Below are 18,106 nucleotides of genomic sequence, written 5' to 3'. Positions count from 1 at the left end.
TAGCTGCAAGATCCTAAACCAGGGTCTGGTTTGATTGGTATTCCATGTGAATCTAAATACATGTTACCTGAAAAGCACCATCTGGGCTTATGCAATAAGAGCCCAGTCTATGGGCAAACTCAATATGAAATTCCATTCATGAGTTAATGATGTTCCAACATAAGCCTTTTTGCTTGTGTTATAGGACTAATAGCAAGTAATCTTCTAACACTGGCCTGAAGTAGTTCATAGACATTTTCACAACTGATTTTTCTGGGGTGTATTTGGTACTTCACAAATACTCTGAGATAAGGAAGTAAGAGTTTACCACGCAAAGAGGAAAGCCAGACAGAAATTTTGTCTCTACAGCAAGAAAGCATTTAGGGGATTTGAAAAGCCTTCTCTTCAGACACAGTCTTATCTTTAGTAACACTCACAACAAAAGCTGACAGACATTAACAGGGTGTTGGTACTTCAAATTAAAAATTAACTATGATCAGTTAAAGTAAAAGGAAAAGAACACACAGGAAGAGTGAAGAAAAATAAAGTCAGTTTTAAGATCAGATCATGGAGTAAGATTATTAATATAAATGAGAAGGAAAAACTATATCAGATTAGAAATACATGCTGTGAGAAGTACTGCTAGTAAAAAATACCATCTCCTAGAGAAACAAAGTAAGAAAAAATGCTTCTGAAAGCAAGTGATATAGAACTGTGACCACGAGGGATCTGTTGTTTTCAGGCATTAGTTGACACTTTCTCATACTTCTGTATCCACAAACCCTTTCATATATTTTGTCTGCTATTCTTATTTCATACTAGATTATAGTTTTCTGCCATAACATTACGAATGGCCCTCTTCAGTATGTAAAAAGTTACCCCTACCCATAAAATATTTGTAGAAGCTGGAACTTTCAGTAGATGCAAGAAAACATTGGCTCTTTCTTGCTCTTCATTCACTGAAATTATTACTGAGCTTTCTGATCAGAAACATCTGAACAATTCTCATTCCACCACAAACAAAATGGCAATGTTATAAAAAAACCCAAAACCCAGGTACATATTTTTTACTTTTTAGACATCTTAACTAGATACGCATTACAGGATTCATATTTCACGTTTACTTTGGTGTGAAATATAAATTAGAGGGGCTGCTTAATAGCTAGGCTGGATGCAGGCACCTCTTCACTTCAGACTTTAGAAAGGTAAGTTTAATGTTTACACAGTCTAAAATGCAACGTATGTTGAAAGCCAGCACTGTATCAGATAGCCTCCCACTACCTAATGTTGTGAAGCATATCAAAGACGAAAGTGAGCTGCTATAATATGATGTTTTCTTATTTCACATTTATTTGTAAGTGGATACTCCCACTGCTCAACCTGTTTTGAAAAATACCACAAAAAATAAGAATTACCTGTTTTCTGTATTATGCATTCTATAAACATGGCTCACATCTATAAACGTGAGATACATTATGGCTGTGGTCACAATATGGAAAAGTTCTTACACTATTCCAGGAGAGATTTCTGCAATATAAATTTATCCCCATATTATCAGCAGACTGCTAAAGATTGCCATATGCCTATATATATACACATACATGAACAACTGGAAACATCTCTGTGTCTATATATGTAAACACTCATCTTCTGCAAACATAGAAAATAAATATATAAAAGTATCCAATATATATACACATGCATGATTTTAATGAACAAATTAATGATTTAGAAAGAACTTTAATTACTCTTACTCCTTTCATCAGGTTTCTAAGGACAGGTGAAGAGCAAGGCATTCATCTGTGTCTCCTGCAAGAATTCAGCGCCAAAGACAATATAATCATCAAATAAATTTAGTGTTTAGCAAGGTTGTACTACATGCACCGTTAACGTTGACATGGAATATAAACTGAATTAGCTGGAGGCAAGGGTTCAGGACAACTCAATAAATACCAAATCAGATTGTTTACAGTACAATCACCTGAATTTTGAAATTGATGCTTAAGAGCCACACAGTTTCAAGATCAGCAAAGAAGTTACTGAAAAAAAAAACTGTCCTAAGCATACTTTCAAAAATAGGCATAGATAGAAACTACTCTTTGAGGCTTAGATGCAGCATACTCAATCCTTCATCTCAAAGCTAGAATTATGTTGGTATTGTGTCTCCAATACCAAACCTACAAGACAAAGTTATTCATAAAAGTAAATTATGAGGGATGCATAAAAAGCATATGGCACAACGAGTTTTAATTTGCTACTCCAGCTAACCAACTGGGATACTGCTCTAGCATGTTTTATTCCCTTATGAAATTGACTCTTTCCATACAATTTCTTCCACAATTTGCATTCAGAGTGAAACTATTTTGAAGTGGGTTTAATTATGTATTTTTGTAGCATAGCAAGTATCATATATACTAGACTTACAAAATAATAATTTGGATTTTTTCTGCTGTGCCCTAACCCTAACCCTGCCTCCTAAAAATATAAATTATTTTATTATGTAGAACATCAACAAGGAAGGATTACTTTGAGAAAAATTATAAAACCTTAACATTTTCTAGTGCAAACCTGTTGGTTAACCCTATCATTCACATCTTGATCCATGCAAATTGAACTTTGTTACATTTTTAAAATGGAATAAAAGTGCCCCTGCTAAAAAAAAAAAACAACCAATCAAAAACATAACAAAAAACAACAACATAGTTTGTTAAAAAGAACTAAAACTAAACTCCAAACCATAAAAAAGCATTGAAAAGCTTCACATTATGAGAAAAACAAAAATATTCTTGTCTTAACATGGTTAGAAATTGTTTCCTTTTGAATATTAAAAAACAGCTCCATCTGCATGTGAAGCAGACTAGAAATTTATTGACAGAAAGCAGTGTCAACATGTAGAGGCATTGCCTAGGCCCCTGCTATCTATCATATATATGTGTAAAAACCTCAGGAAAAATAACTCTCTATTATTTATTCCTTATGATTACCTATTTTTTCTTATACCTCATTCATATCTCATTATGTCAGACCGGTTTTACTGTCTTCTGCAAATTACCATGTTGGGTAGGTGTAAGCTACTACCAAATCAAGACAGGAATGTTTACAGACATAAACAACCATTTGTGTTTAAAAATTCAGGAAGTCTTATCCAATTTCAGGTGCTCGTGATGGCTAGATGGAAAAACTGAATAGCAGGAAGTGTAACCATCTCTAGCCCTTGGCCCTGCTTTTCAGATAGTTTTTCCTACTCTCCAGGCAAGGGCAACTGAAGTGCTCGTCAGTCAGGTCCTTAAATGCTGACCAGTTTTTAACACCAATGCACTGTGGTAAACAAAACACAGGCCAAGTCAAATGAACAGGTCAGACATGATGTTCTGAGGGAAGACACGATCTATCAGAAGGGTCAAGGCATAAACCCATCCCTCCTCCTCATCTCACTTCAGTCCACTGTTAGGTTACCTGTTAGCAGAACAACTTCAGGAACTGCTGAATAAAGCTTGAGACACAAAACAAAAAAAATACAGCATGTAAAACTTGAAGCAACTACACTGGAAATGCTGGAAAAACAACTCCCAACACTGACACTTCTGTTTTCAATCTGAAATAGGTCATCATGTGGCTAAATGTACAGCAAAGATAATTTTTTTTCCTCAATTTGTATAAGAGGGTTTTTACAAGATTCAATTAAAAAAACTGAGTATAATGTATCTGCATCTGCACCCTTATTTAGTACACATTTTTCCCACAAAATCCTATGGAAGCAGATATAAGCATATGAAGAAATCAACCTTCGACAGCCTTCATGTCATACGTAAGGGTGGTATTTTAGAACAGTACAGCTCCACTGTAGCACTGGGAAACATTCATCATATGAGTAAGTCAGTGATGAACTTCAATTTTAAAGCTGAAACCTTATGCATATGCAACATCAAGCACAATGAAGCCTTGAGGTATAACAGAATAAATAAGATCACCCTTCAAAATGTCTGTCAGATTTTCTACATCTTCATGTTTCTAAAGCAGACACACTTAACCAGAACATTTCTTACAATACTAAACCAGCATATTTGGTATGCAACCCTTTTTGGGATTGCGAGTAATTGCCTACTGAGAAATTACCTATTGTTTAATGGAAAGTCATTGATCTCTGCCCACCACCTGCTTAGTCCAACTGCTTGTTTAACACGTTGGGCAATAGCAACACATCTCAGGAATCACCCTTGCTGAAGCTAATGAACATTATGTTGTAATTTTAACTAGATTCAGATTTATCTCCAGTCCTAGCCAAGCACTGAGTTCATTAGTTGCTGACAGTGACTTGTTTGTTTGGCTAGCATCTTATCCCATAACTTGGTCCACTAAAATCAACATCACCAAACATGCAAAAGTTGGCTCACCAATTCTCAGGTGGGATACAGTGTGTATTTCAAGGTGTCATCCTTTCACAAGATCTGTACACAACACTTGAATTGATTTAAAAAACTTACTTTGGATGCTTTTAGGCTATTAATTTGTTGGCATATATCCTCATCTATAAACCTCAGGGTAGATCAGGGTGACTGGCTGTGATGCCTATGTGAAACACAATTCAACCACTGCTAACCTGCGGTTGCAGTGGTTTTGAAAAGAGAAAGGAGCTCCTGGATTTCACTGGAAATTACTTACATATGAGTGAAACATCCTCCCTCCCTGTAAATAGTTTGTAATGCAAGAAATATTCAATCAGGGAATTTGCAGATTCAAAAAAAATATGCCCAGGCACAGGTTATGTAAAAGATCGCCCCCCAGGCACCTCTACCTCTCAAAATGTGGCATATGACGCAAAGGAAGAGCTGCTGTTCCCACCCCACTGGGAGAAAGCGATCCTTTGAGAAGGGGCAGAACTCAGCCCCTAGCACTTACAAACCTCTATGCTTCAATATTTTACTTTCTTAAATTTCCCACAGACATACAGTCTGAATCAGTTTCCATTTTATTCAAACCAGTTTATCCAGTATCGTTACCATGCCACTGCTAACTTTTGATTTCAACAAGTTTGTTTTTTTTCACAAAAGCTGGGTTAATAGCATATCCTATGTCACTGCTGACAAAACAACATGAAAAGAGGTTTCCAAATTTTGGTGTCATCAAAATACAGGTTGATAGTACGTAATAGTCAATGAAGCCTTCTACAGACACAAGAAAAGAGTAGGCTGAAGAAGTTCATGTAAAAATTACCCAACTCAAAATAATGTCTTTCACATTCTTCCTGTTTACAAAGAATGTATTGATTTGTAATGGAAACAGCTCACTCACAGACACCAAAATGACTCAGTAACTGGTAGGTTAGCATTATCTACCCATCTTGCTCATGCTGCTCAAGAACAAACATGCTTGAGCAGCCATAAGCATGAACCTGCATTATACACATGCAGCTGCACGCATGAATATATGTTTCTCACATTTATTATTTAACATTCTCCACCCAAGATCACAGGACAGAGACTTGCAAGTTTGGTTGCCTTCCATGCAGTTTATAAACGACCACAGAATGCACATTTTAAAACACTGCTCACTGTACCATAGCTGAATCTCTCTCTCAGCAGCACATATGGGGAACGTATTACTCTAGAAATAACCATGTGGCTGCTAGTGGAAGAAGAAGCGGCAGAATGCACAGTAGTACAGAGAGACTGAAAAGATTCTTTTTTTTTTTTTTTTATCTGTACATTACTTTGTTGTAAACAACTGTGTATTTACAAAATAAACAAGAGTTTGAGCTTGCAAGCATGTCAGGTCTACCCTCATATATGAATTACAGTTTTGCAGCAGTGGAATGATATTTTGCAGCCAACACCCTTCACATACAACTATTCTGTGCTGAAGCAATTTGTCAATCTTATTTAACTGTCATTAGTTGCTGCAGTACAAGGAAATTCCGACCATTGCGGGTTAGACTTCTGCTGTCAAATAAAAGGAGTAACAGGAATCTCTCACAAAATACACTAAAACTAACTTATGTCTTCCCTGACAAAACTAATCACATATTCCAAGGATGTCCATGTGCTGTAATATATGTCTTCTGTCCCTGAAAAGTAAAGCTGCATTCTCTGCCTTTATGTGGATAATTTCTCCACAAAAACTACATTTTTAAAAAAATGGCATTCAGGGCTACAGAATGGAAAGGAATCCCGTTTCACTGCAGCCATCTGTTCCTAGCACAGAGATGAAACTGTATGAAAAGAAGGAAGCTCTCTCCTGTCTCCACCTGCTCCCTCTGCAACATTTTTAGTACTATTCCAGTATACTTTAAACCTTACTACTAAAGCAAATATACCAGATGTCCTTGATTGTCCCACCTGATGGCTCTACTGGCATTTGCCATAAAGAATCCTCCTGTCCATTCTCTCTCCTATATGCATATATAAAAAAGCCACTGGGCAGTGTGCATGACATGTCCTCCCTTGGACGCTGTCCTGGGTAACAGTGAGGAGTAACAGTAGGTCGTTTCAGAGCTTTTTATTTTAGTTCTAGCTGCACAGCCTCATGTGCTCTGGTCAGGAGGTTCCCTGTTGACAATACCATAATAAACTACTTGGAAGCCACAATACAAGCAGAACCTGGTTTGGGAAGTGACATTGGAACAGCATTAGCTATTCAATATGAGCTTTCTCTGACTAAGGAAAACATATAATCCCTGATCAGTGCATCTGCATCTTCCCCACCTGTACTCTGATCATCAGGGGTATGGTTCTTACACAGCTGTACGCACCTTCCTTTTTCTTTCACACAAGCTTTTAGACAATCATCTGATGAGCTCAGGAAAACCTGGTTTCTACCTCTGCTTCTCCTGAGAAGCAGGTCATACAATGCACTCTTCTGTGGCACACAGGGTAGCTTAAACAAAGTTACAAAATTAAAGCCCCATCATGGCGCACATACAGCACCATACAATCAAGAAATCTATGTTATAAAAAAAAAAAAAAGGAAAAGATACTGTGTCTTGCAAACTGTCCTGGGCTCAGGAGTAGCTGCGTGGTTCTGAGTTACTGGAATATTGTGTCCAGTTCAAGGACAGGGAGCTGCTGGAGAGAGTCCAGCGCAGGGCAACCAAGATGATTAAGGGAGTGAAGCATCTCCCTTACGAGGAAAGACAGAGGGAGCTGGGTCTCTACAGTTTGGAGAAGAGGAGACTGAGGGGTGACCTTATTAGTGTATATAAATATATAAAGGGGGAGTGTCACGAGGATGGAGCCAGGCTCTACTCAGTGGCAAACAATGATAGGACAAGGGGTAATGGGTACAAACTGGAACACAAGAGGTTCCACTTAAACTTGAGAAGAAACGTCGTCTCAGTGAGGGTGACGGAACACTGGAACAGGCTGCCCAGGGAGGTTGTGGAGTCTCCTTCCCTGGAGACATTCAAAACCCGCCTGGACACATTCCTGTGTAACATTATCTAGGTGTTCCTGCTCCAGCAGGGGGATTGGACTAGATGATCTTTCGAGGTCCCTTCCAATCTCTAGCATACTGTGATACTGGCTGGGCTTAAACCACGACACAAACAAACATTGTGCAAATAAAACTTTGCACATACAGAACAAAAACCGATAAAAATTTCCTATTTTCCTATGATATATTTACATCTTACCCCAAATACTCCCACATGAGTACATGTAAGTTGCTTGTATTTATATCGCTAGTTCTTTAATGACTGATTTCTTTTACAGACAAGGTCAAGTTCTATGTATTTGCAATTCTACATTTATTTTCCAGCTGACTACACTTATCTATAAACAACTAAGACTACTTTTCCTCTTATTGAATTCGCATCCCCCAAAATTTGGGGAATGAACCAAAGCCTCATATACCTTGAAGAGTCCAGTTGTGAAGAGAGATAACCATGGCAATTAGTAATTAACAATTTGTTCAGGAAACTATTTGGGAAAGGGAACAAAGAGACTCACAATTGAACATGAACAATCTGTCTTGGTTCATTCCTTGTTTGGACAATGATTTATTTGGCTTTGTGGGCACGTTTGCCTTCCCTAAAGCTGCTTTTATGATCTTCGTTTCTAGAGATATCTGAAAAGCTAAGTCTGATGTAAAGACTTGATGGATGTCTGCCTAACCAATGCATATAGCTATTACTTTGTGTTTTCCTTCTTTATTACATTTTCAGAATCAAAAGGAGATAAGCATTACCACAAGCCTCTGTTATCAATATCAAGGAGACATACACACAAAAGATGTTTGAACAAAATGAAATTTTACTTGTCAGTAGTAGACAAGCTGCTGTTGGAAAGTGCCAGATAATTAAATTTTAGAGAGAAGCACAAATTTGGGACCTCTCATAGTGATGAGATCTGTCAGACACAGATAAGAATTCGTATTTTAAAAATACACAAGGTTTCATGCCTCATCTTTTTTTAATGTGAGAACAAAATAAACCAGTTGTTTGTGCCAACAGTTCCAATGAGTTTGTAAAGGACAATGTATTACTCTGGTTGGGCTACCACCTTTCTCAGACCCAGAGACAGAAGTAATACATAATACAGCAGGAACTGGTATTCACCCGGTTTATTAAAGAAAAAGCGTTAGAACAGCAGAGGATTCATTTCTCTCAGGACAGTGTCCTAAACGATGGTAAAGAGGCAGCCCCAGAAGCAGAGCTGGGTACCAGAGGGGTGACATGGTTTAGTGAGAGGTGTCCCTGCCCATGGCAGGGAAGGTGGAACTAGATGATCTTAAAGTCCTTTCCAACCCAAACCATGCTATGATTCTATTTACTGACTCAAACTGGACACTTGCCCGTCCACCTCCTTGCCAGAGCCCAGGGCTCACCTGCACCCTGGCACCCACTTTTCTCTTTTTCACATTTACTGGGACACAGAAATTCTGGATTTGAAGTGATATGGAAGGCAAATATTCTTTTAATACTTTAGAGGAAGGAAAAGAAATTAATTTTGCTCTTTTCAAAGCCAGTACAAACGCTTACAGACAAAAATTCTGCCACACCATGATCTGTGCACTGAACTTGCTGTGTGGCATGACAGATGGGCTCCAAATTGCAGTGTGGCAAAAAGAAACCAACCCACTACTAGTCTGCATTTCTAGCACAAATTTTCTGCCATACTTCATATCAGTATGGATAAGTACAAAAACATGACATAGAAAATAATATTCTATCTACTATAAGCACAAGCAGCATTTCCTTCAAACATGTGATGTGATATATCCTGTTTATACTTACAGAGGCATTTAGAGAGAAGAGCTCCCTTGCAGTCGGTACTGGACTGCTATTGGAAAACAGATGTCTGTGAGATCAGGTTAGGGAAAAAGAACCTCAGGTTTTCCAGACGTACCCTAAGAAAATAGTCTTTCCTTTCACTGGCTGCTAACAGTTTGAGAGGCAACTTTGGGGTGCAGGTGGCTAGGGGGTCTGCAGGGGCCCTATGAGGTGCTGGACACAGCCAGTTCCAGTTGGCTCCAATTGACCCCCCTCAGGACACAGCTGAGGGCCTCAGACAAGGTGCCGGCACCTCTGGGAAAGTGTGTTTAAGAAAGGGAAAAAACCTGCCCAGGAGTGAGGGAACAGAAGTGTGAGAAACAGCTCTGTGAGCACTGAGGTGAGAGAAGGAAGAGGGGAGGAGGTGCTGCAGGCACCAGAGCAGAGATTCCCCTGCAGCCTGTGGTGCAGCCCATGGTGCAGCCCATGGTGTAGGCCCATGGTGCAGCCCATGGTGAGGCAGGCTGTGCCCCTGCAGCCCACGGATATAGTATCACAGACTCACAGTATACCAGTCTGGAAGGAACCTCAAGGTGCATATGGGCCAACCTTTCTGGCAAAGGATGACCTCAACTAGATGTCCCAGCACCATGTCCAGCTGGATCTTAAGTGTCCAATGTTGAGGAATCCACCAGTTCCCTGAGGAGATTATTCCAATGGCTGAGTGTTCTCTTTGTAAAAAGATTTCCTCTTGTGCCAGTCAAAATCTCCCCGGGAGTAACTTGTGATCATTACCCCTTGTCTTTTCCATGTGACTCCTTGTAAAAAGGAAGTTTTCTTTGTAGCCACCCTTTAAATATTGGAACATGGTGATAACATATCATATGCACTGAAGGAGCTGCAGCCCATGGAAAGGCCACGCTGAAGCAGTTCTCAAAGGACTGCAGCCCATGGAGAACCCCATGTTGGAAAAGTGGAAAAGTGTGAGGAGGAAGGAGTGGCAGAAACCAACTGGTATGAACTGACTACAGTGCTCATTCCCCACACCTCTGGACGGCTCAGCTAGGGAGACAGAAGAGAACGGAAGACTGAAGCCTGGAAACAAGGGAAGAAGGTGATGTAGTTTTTTTGTTTCTCACCATCCAAATCTATTCAACTGGTAACAAATTAATCTTCCTCAAGTCGAGTCTGTTTTGCCTGTGATGGCAATTGGTCAGTGATCTCCTGTCTTTATCTTGACCCATGAGCTCTTCCACTTTATTTCCTCCTCCTGTCCTGTTGAGAACAGGGAGTGCAAGAGCAGGTGGGTGGGGGCCTGGCACCCAATCGAGGTCACCCCACCACGCTTGGGATCAGATGTGGGAACTATTTTTACTGATTTTGGCAGTCCAATTATACAAAAGTGACTGAAGGTCATTTTTCATTACAATGCCAAGCACACTTGCTATAATAGGTGAGGTGAGCAGTACTTGCTACACAGAAAGTAAATGGTGGTGTCAGCACACGCTGCCCTCAGCCACCTTCTGTGAAGGCTCAGAGTTCTGGAGTGGTTTCAGAAGCTGCTTAAACTGATTTAAGACTTTGCTGTTGCCAAAAGAGATCCTGCCCTACTTCCCATATTCACATCACTGCGCTTCCTTGTGTGGCAGCAGTAAGGCTTATCTGGCTGAAAACTGTTAACTTTTAGTGCTGGAACAAAAAGGGAGCATAAGATCATCACTTCCAGTAAAAATGTCATTTTCTACTATCATGAAACTACCCCCTTGGACTATTTCAATCTCACGATTCTGAAAATAACTACCCTCATTAGACTTGGATTACAGCTCTTTCCCTAACTTCAAACTGTGGCTACTTAAAATGTCCACCCTGATTTACTCAGATGTAAAGATCAGAAATATCCTGCTGAGCCAATCGATCACCAAATTTTTTCTACATCACTTGAAAAAACCTGTGATAGGACCAGAGAACTTTCTGAACCAAAATTTATGGTCTACCTACTCTTGTATCCTTTTTCTGACAAATGACAACATAAATAATTTAAGAAAGTGTGTGACCTTCTGCAGTAGTTATCTGGAAAATAATTAATTCCATGAAAGAATATCCTACCCACTTATCCATTTATTTTTCCCTACATGTGCTTCTTTTTCTTCCCCCTAAAATCTTGCAATAACTTACTGATAGAATTCAAAACTGTTTTGAATTTTGCCAGCTTCTTGGCTTCATCTTGTAGTACTCTGACAGGCCTTTTATGCAGCCAGTTAAAAAAACCCGATACTCTTCCCAGGTATGATGTGCAGTGCAGGTTCATGCTTTCCCCATAAATCTAGCTTTTACCAAATCTGGTTTTTACTTTTTGCCTGCCAAAAAAGGAAAGAAAATTCATGTCCTCCCCCGTCACATAAACATATGCAGGAGAATGAGCATGTATTTTCTGACCATCACTGATGCTGAGATTGACTGAGAGAAACAGCAAGAACTCCAAGTACCACCTCTGGCTCACTGAGCTGACTGTTTGATTGTTCTCATTTTGTTTAACAGCTTATGTATAATTGCTGCTGGTTTAGACCGTAACACAATAAATGCAGCGCTGCAGGAACAAAGAAGCCTTTTTTTTTGCACCAGCAATTTTATTCTCTTTCTTATAGGGAGAGCAAGTCCTGCACTTGACTGTATTGCTTTGTAAAATTTTATTTTCCCCAAAAATGCCTTTGGTATGTCTGATTCATCCTTAATTGCTAAACCCCAGAAATCTCATTACAGCCTATGTTGCCAGTATAAGATAGCTGAAGTTACTTTCAGCTAAGGAGGTTATATACAGTTTAATAAATTTCAACAAATTAATTAAAGTAAATTTTGCATTTATTGTTTTCCCTATTTTACTGGATGCATGCACTACAGATCTGTGTAAAATTTTCACTGTTGCTTAATGGTTTCCCTCTAAGATGGAAATTATTAAAGGAGGCAAAATGTATCCATCTTTATCCTAGAGTTTTTAATTTATCAGCTGAATGTTGGTTCCCAGAAGAGCAATGAAGTGTTAGTTCAGAAAAAAAAGGAGGTCAAAAAATACAGGAAAAAGAAAAAGAAGTTGTGCAAATTATCTGTGTTTCCAGAGACAGGTTTACAGTCTAACAGCCTTTGCTCTGAGACAAGTTTACAGTCTAACAACCTTTGCTCTTAGACAAGTCTGCAAACTCTGGCAACACTGTTCACCCATAGTTTTGGTTTTCATTACAACGTGTTAGTCCTTAATGTCTTGATTTTTGACCTGTCCCATGATAATACATGAACATCTTTCCAGTAGATATGACTTTGCTGACCAGAAAATGTACTAAATATTATTTAAAAGACAAAAAACCCCAAAACCTGGAATAACTTGGGAAAGTGTAATTTTTCTCAACCAATTCAGAGAACACAAAAGGAACATCCTCTATCTTGTAGGGACCTATTTAACATTAGCTTGTAAGGTATTTTCTTTCACTGAGGTATGCTGAGTATAAGCCCTAAAATTAATCACCAGTTTTCCCCACCAGCAAAACTCACTGACTGAAATTGAAATTTATTTGTAGCCCCACATGCTCCACCACAGTCAATGGAGTTTTACAAGCTTGAGAATGAAATAGGGATTCCAGGATTTCCTTCTTGTTTTCATTAGTGGGCTAGAAACAAAATACTACTAAGGCAAGAAAAAGGGAAACAATTCACAACTGGCAAGGATTCTTGAACTAGATGGGGTCAGACCGTTGAGAATGGCTGGTCTGTGGCATCCTGGTTCTGGACCTGTACTATTTACAGCCTCCCTTTGTGCTCTGTGGAGATTCCCCCAGTGCTGACGTAAGCATCACATTGCACTTCTAGCATTTCCAAAGCAACTGCAGTGGAAGTAACAGTTCCTGTAAGAGGAGAACTGCTTTCATCCTTGTTACTATCACAAAATACAAGCCAAGAAATAACACCAAAATCAGCACACAATAAATACATCTAAGTGGAAAATAGCATTAAGGGTTAATCAAATCTAAAACACATAAAGGATTATTTTTTTTAACCAATTTAATGGACTTTTTAAATAGGAGAACTCTGCTTAACCATCTGAAATTATTCTGTGTTTCAGTAAGCACTCCCTAATACTCAGAAAGTCTCAGAAGATAATTCTACTGACTCTGTTTATTACAGTATCCCATTCAACTCTAATTGTAAAGGGTTATATAGACATCAACAACACTCAGAGACTTACTAAAAAACACCTACAATTTGGGTGACAGATTAAGAAGCATTTCTAGTTCAGATTTCTGCATCAGATCTTCAGGTTTTGTTGCATCCTCATATTCCCAGTGTAGATCTGTTCTAAAATTCTCCTGGATTCATTCTTATTCCACTCTTGCTTTAATTTGCTTTTCCACTTAATATTTACCTTACAGACAACTTTATTTTATTTCATATTCCTGTAAATCTTATTGTAGCTCATGGGTATATGTGGATAATCTCTTCAGTAGCAATCCACTTTAGGGCATGAGACAGTCAATGTGTATGAAGTCCTTCAAGCTATTGTTCAAATGGAAATTCAGCTCTCAGATCCCCAAACATTTGCCTTCATTTAAATTAGTTTGAGTTATAACATTGGTGACTTACTCCCAGACACAGTCATAGACAGTATTTCATATTCTCAGAAGAAACTGTCTGCAACTGAGACACACGTAATAGTGAACAGAGATTGAAATTAATTTTATCACTGTGATGAACATGCTACTACTTCAATCAAAAGTCATCTGCAAGCTTTGGCAGAACAAGAACAGGTGCAGGAGAATAATAAAAAAATTTTTTTTTTTTTCAATATCCCTCTCTCCCCCTCCTTTTTCCATGTTCAGCACAGAGCTCTACTGTGTTTTGTTACTGAAAATAAAAGGTAGACTTTGGGCAGAATGACAGCCACTGCTAAAGTCACACGTTGAGAGGTAGTCTCACAACAATCTGTTCTACAACACAAACACATAGTATTATTCTTTCCAAGTGAGTTATTTTCTTTGGGGACAATTTACTTTGAGGACATACTGCTTTGCATTTTCATGTGGCTCTTCACTTGTTTTGCAAACTTTCATCGAGAAGTGCCCTGATATTTCATTGTCTTTATATGTTGCTGCTTTTCATTTGACCTCTGAATGATCCCCACTTCCACAAGATCTCTGTGAAACATCTGCACAAACAGAAAAAGCATACAGAGCTCTAACCCAAATGAAGCCTTGAGGCCCTTGCAAGTATAAACAATTAATTGGCATAGGAACTGCAAAACGTAAACAGAAGCCCTCTAAATATTTTCAGTCTATACAGAAACTCTTTTCCTCCATTAAAAGGAGTGGGTTTAGTGCAATATTTCACTGAAATTGCATAAAGCCTGGCAATTATAAGGAATCTTAACAGAACAAGATTGTTTCTCTTAATCTCCTCATCCCTGGAAAATATATCAAAGCAATTGGGTGAAGACAGCCCATCTAGGCTATAGCAAACATTGTTTCTTAGATTTAACATATTCAGGAAAGTATCCATGCAATTTCCTAAAAACAGCTCAATCAATTTCAAATAGTTTCAAGTTAAGAAGTACTGAATCAAGCCTAAAATGGGTAGTCATACATTTTCACTGTTGATTGCTGAAACAGGTATTTTCAGATGAAGCATTAACAGCAGCAGTGTAACAAATTAACTTCCAAATGTTGTACCACAAAACAGAATAGCTGTAAAATAACTTCAGGACATCCCTAAAAATGTGTGCTCCTTTTCCCTTTACAACAATAGTTACATAGAGATGTAAATTACTAGAATGAAGAGGACTTTTATCTACTAATCTCTATGAGCACTGTACAGTTTTACTAATTGTCTTTCAAAAACAGAATAAGTCTCTTATCAATGTAATTGACTTACAGGAAATAGACTTCTTTGGTAAATATATTTCTATCTAGACATTATTGCTGTCTATCAATAAAATCATGACATAAATTTCATTGCTGGCTCCAGACATCAGAAAAGTGAAATACAGGATCTAGAATGCGAGACTCACATTATAATCACAGCTCCTAATTTCAATGTCCTGTCTACATCACTGGTACAGGCGCTTATGAATGACTACAGAAATAATGTGACTGCCTAGTGGAGACTGAGGTCTACAAACACTAATTCCAATGGAACTCGTTAGCTAAAAAGGCACAGAAGACATCTACAACCTGAAAAATCAGTGTAACGTAGCATATGCAGCTTCCATTGCTTAGGATATTCACAGGCAAAAATGTAAGAACACACATGACTGAATGTATAAATCAAAGGCAAACCTAACTGAGAAGTGATCTGTACATTGGTACACAATGGCAGATGCCACAGCATATTTTTTTATGAAGAAAGGTTGCTCAAGATCATCTATGGATAATGAAGCATGACAGCTTGGGATTTGATAAAACACAAGTTGATGGCGAGACAAGGCAAAGAATACAACTACTATCTGAACAGCCAATAAATGCATACAACCAGTAATTTTTCCAACTTTAATGTCAGTGAGAAATATGACGTGTTACCACAAAATTATATGTTCACTAGTCTAACAGACTTTACATCAGAAAAAGCTGTTTCTTTCAATCATTTACTATCTCCATTTTATTTCTCAGAAAGCACCATGCATTAAAGCATCTAACAGGGTATGGAAGGAAACAGAACCCACATTTGTTTCAAATACCTTATATGAATGGCATCAACGCAGTTTTCACAGGGAAACCTTGAATGAAGACTCTACCAATTTCTAGTTTCTTCACAGCTCAGAAAAAAAAACCGTTGCTTTTCTCCCTTTAAAAGAAAGACATTCCATGTAAACATTTGCCAGTACCTATGCAGCTGTATTTTCATTTTTGCCCACAAACAACTGCTGCTTTAAAATTCCGTTAAACATTCTTGGTTTGTTCAGTGCCCTTGGGCTGATTGCCAAAAGTTAATTACCATGTGAGTTAATGAGATTGTTAATTTACAAAGAAAAAAACATACATGAACAAGTTTTCTTCACTATGGACTCATCTGGACTGGTTTGGTGTGTTCCAATATTATATATTTCTGTAGATCAGTGAGGCAAGTACAGTGGGGGAGTGGTCACACAAACATAATTTCCTACTGCTGTATCCCACAAGGTTCCTTAACTCAGCATGCTCCATGAATTCAGTTGATACCAAAAAGACATGGATTTATAATTGTACCTTTTTGAACTTCTATACGAAACCAGACAATTTCACACCAGTTTGCATTAAGCGACAAAAGTGACCTAAGTAAATTCAATCTTTAGGCTCAAACAATTTCATGGAAATATTCAGATTGTACTATAGATTATATATATATATATATATATATATATATATATATTTTTAACCTCTTCTCAGCTCTTCTATTTCCCTTCTGTAGAGTGTCTTACAGTAAACAAAAAGAATTCATGTTGCTTTTTCCCCATAGCTATTACTAGAAGCTTCAGTGAAGGCTGAACGCTTACTGTGCTGGAAGTTGTTTGAAGAAGACTGTAAGAGATCTGTTAGATTTTTTTTAATCAAATCCCTGAGACAGGCAAAGGATAGGAGTAAAGCTGTATCAACATGCTTGTTCTACAGATAGAAGCAGAGGTACACAAAATTCAACAATATGCTGAACGTCACATAAGGAGTCTGGTTTAAGGAACCTACTCAGCCTTAAATGTCTTGAATCCTTGCCCAGTTGCTTAATCATACACCATAAAAGCTGTCCTCAGTCTCCACATCTTACACGTAGTGCTTCTGATTATTTTCCTTAGTAAGAAATACTATCATTATTTCATTTTGCCAGTCTTGGCAATATTTAAAACAGCAAAAAGAATTTTTTTTTTAAGACAAAAAAGCACTGCATAATTCAGTAGTTCATTAGTTATTTTAAACAGTTTGGAAACTCTCATTTTTTCACTACTTATGTACTAAGAAATCAATACTGTTAACCACAACAGTAAAAACGATGGAATTACGGAATTTTCTGTAAATGTGTATACCTATAATTTCCTTTCTATTTTTTTAGAGAATAAAGCCCATATCAGCAAGGCACATTGCACTGAATTTACAGTCACCAAAGTCATAGGGCAATAGGAATTTAGACCACCAAACAATGTACATTTTCAATCAGAAAATAAAAGAAAGACTAAATCCTTTAAATGACTCCAGGACTTCGGGTTTTAATGAAATAAGTATTAGGAAAAGCTGGTTAAAAAATATTCCAGCTTTCAGAGTCAACAATTATTTTGTACCTTGTGGCTGTCTGGATAGAATATATTTATCAAAACAACAAAGTAAAATCAAACTCATTAGATGCAAACCACATTAAAAAAAGAACATCGCAGCAATGTCCAGCACTCAAAGGGTAATTCAACCTCTTTCTGAGACTTTATGATAGTCTCTGAGTCACTATTTTTTGTGGGGTGCCATGCTTATCCAGTGCCTAGATCCACCACTCCTGTCTGTGAATGATTTATAATTCATATACCATAGAGAGCACATTCTCAAAATAAAATAATGATTTTCATGGTGAACTTTTTTCAAGATAAAAAAAAACAGCAAAACAATTTTTTTTTTTACACCTAATAATGGATCCTCATCCCCCCCTTCCTTTTTTTTTTTTTTTTCTTTAGAGCATGCACTATATACTATATGTTCCCATATATCCAAGCATGGCTCACACTGAACTCAATTTTTCTGTCTTCCTGAATCACTTCTCAACCATTCCCACTTCCCTCCAGCTAGGATGACGGCTGATGCTAATGCCAATTATGTTGGCAGCTCTACGTCTGCTGTCCAGATATCCAATTCCTTATTAAATCTGTCTTTCCTAGAGCTCCCTGCCAAATTTCACTGTTACTCAGGTCAGTCCTGGTTCCCCTCCTCCATG

The 18,106-nt window shown here is 38.0% G+C and overlaps 1 protein-coding gene across 4 annotated transcripts in view; it reads right to left on the bottom strand.

The window, feature by feature from the left end:
* The window catches only part of SYT1 (synaptotagmin 1), a 355,083-nt gene that overhangs the window by 255,293 nt on the left and 81,684 nt on the right, over positions 1–18,106 (bottom strand). For 2 of the 4 annotated variants that reach the window (XM_062613814.1, XM_062613818.1), the window contains exon 1: positions 15,900–16,034. The exons of 1 other annotated variant lie outside the window; for it this stretch is intronic. The gene's annotated coding sequence lies outside the window, so the exon portion shown is untranslated. Of the gene's footprint in view, positions 1–15,899; positions 16,035–18,106 lie in introns of those variants that run through there. One more of the 4 variants, XM_062613817.1, reaches the window with a different exon arrangement.

Source organism: Pezoporus occidentalis, unplaced genomic scaffold (genome assembly GCF_034315485.1).
Source record: "Pezoporus occidentalis ecotype Australia unplaced genomic scaffold, CSIRO_AGI_Poc_V1 ctg17, whole genome shotgun sequence".
NCBI classification, from domain to species: Eukaryota; Metazoa; Chordata; class Aves; order Psittaciformes; family Psittacidae; genus Pezoporus; species Pezoporus occidentalis.
The sequence above is the reverse complement of the archived record's forward strand: the minus strand, read 5'-3'. Positions and strand labels throughout refer to the sequence as shown.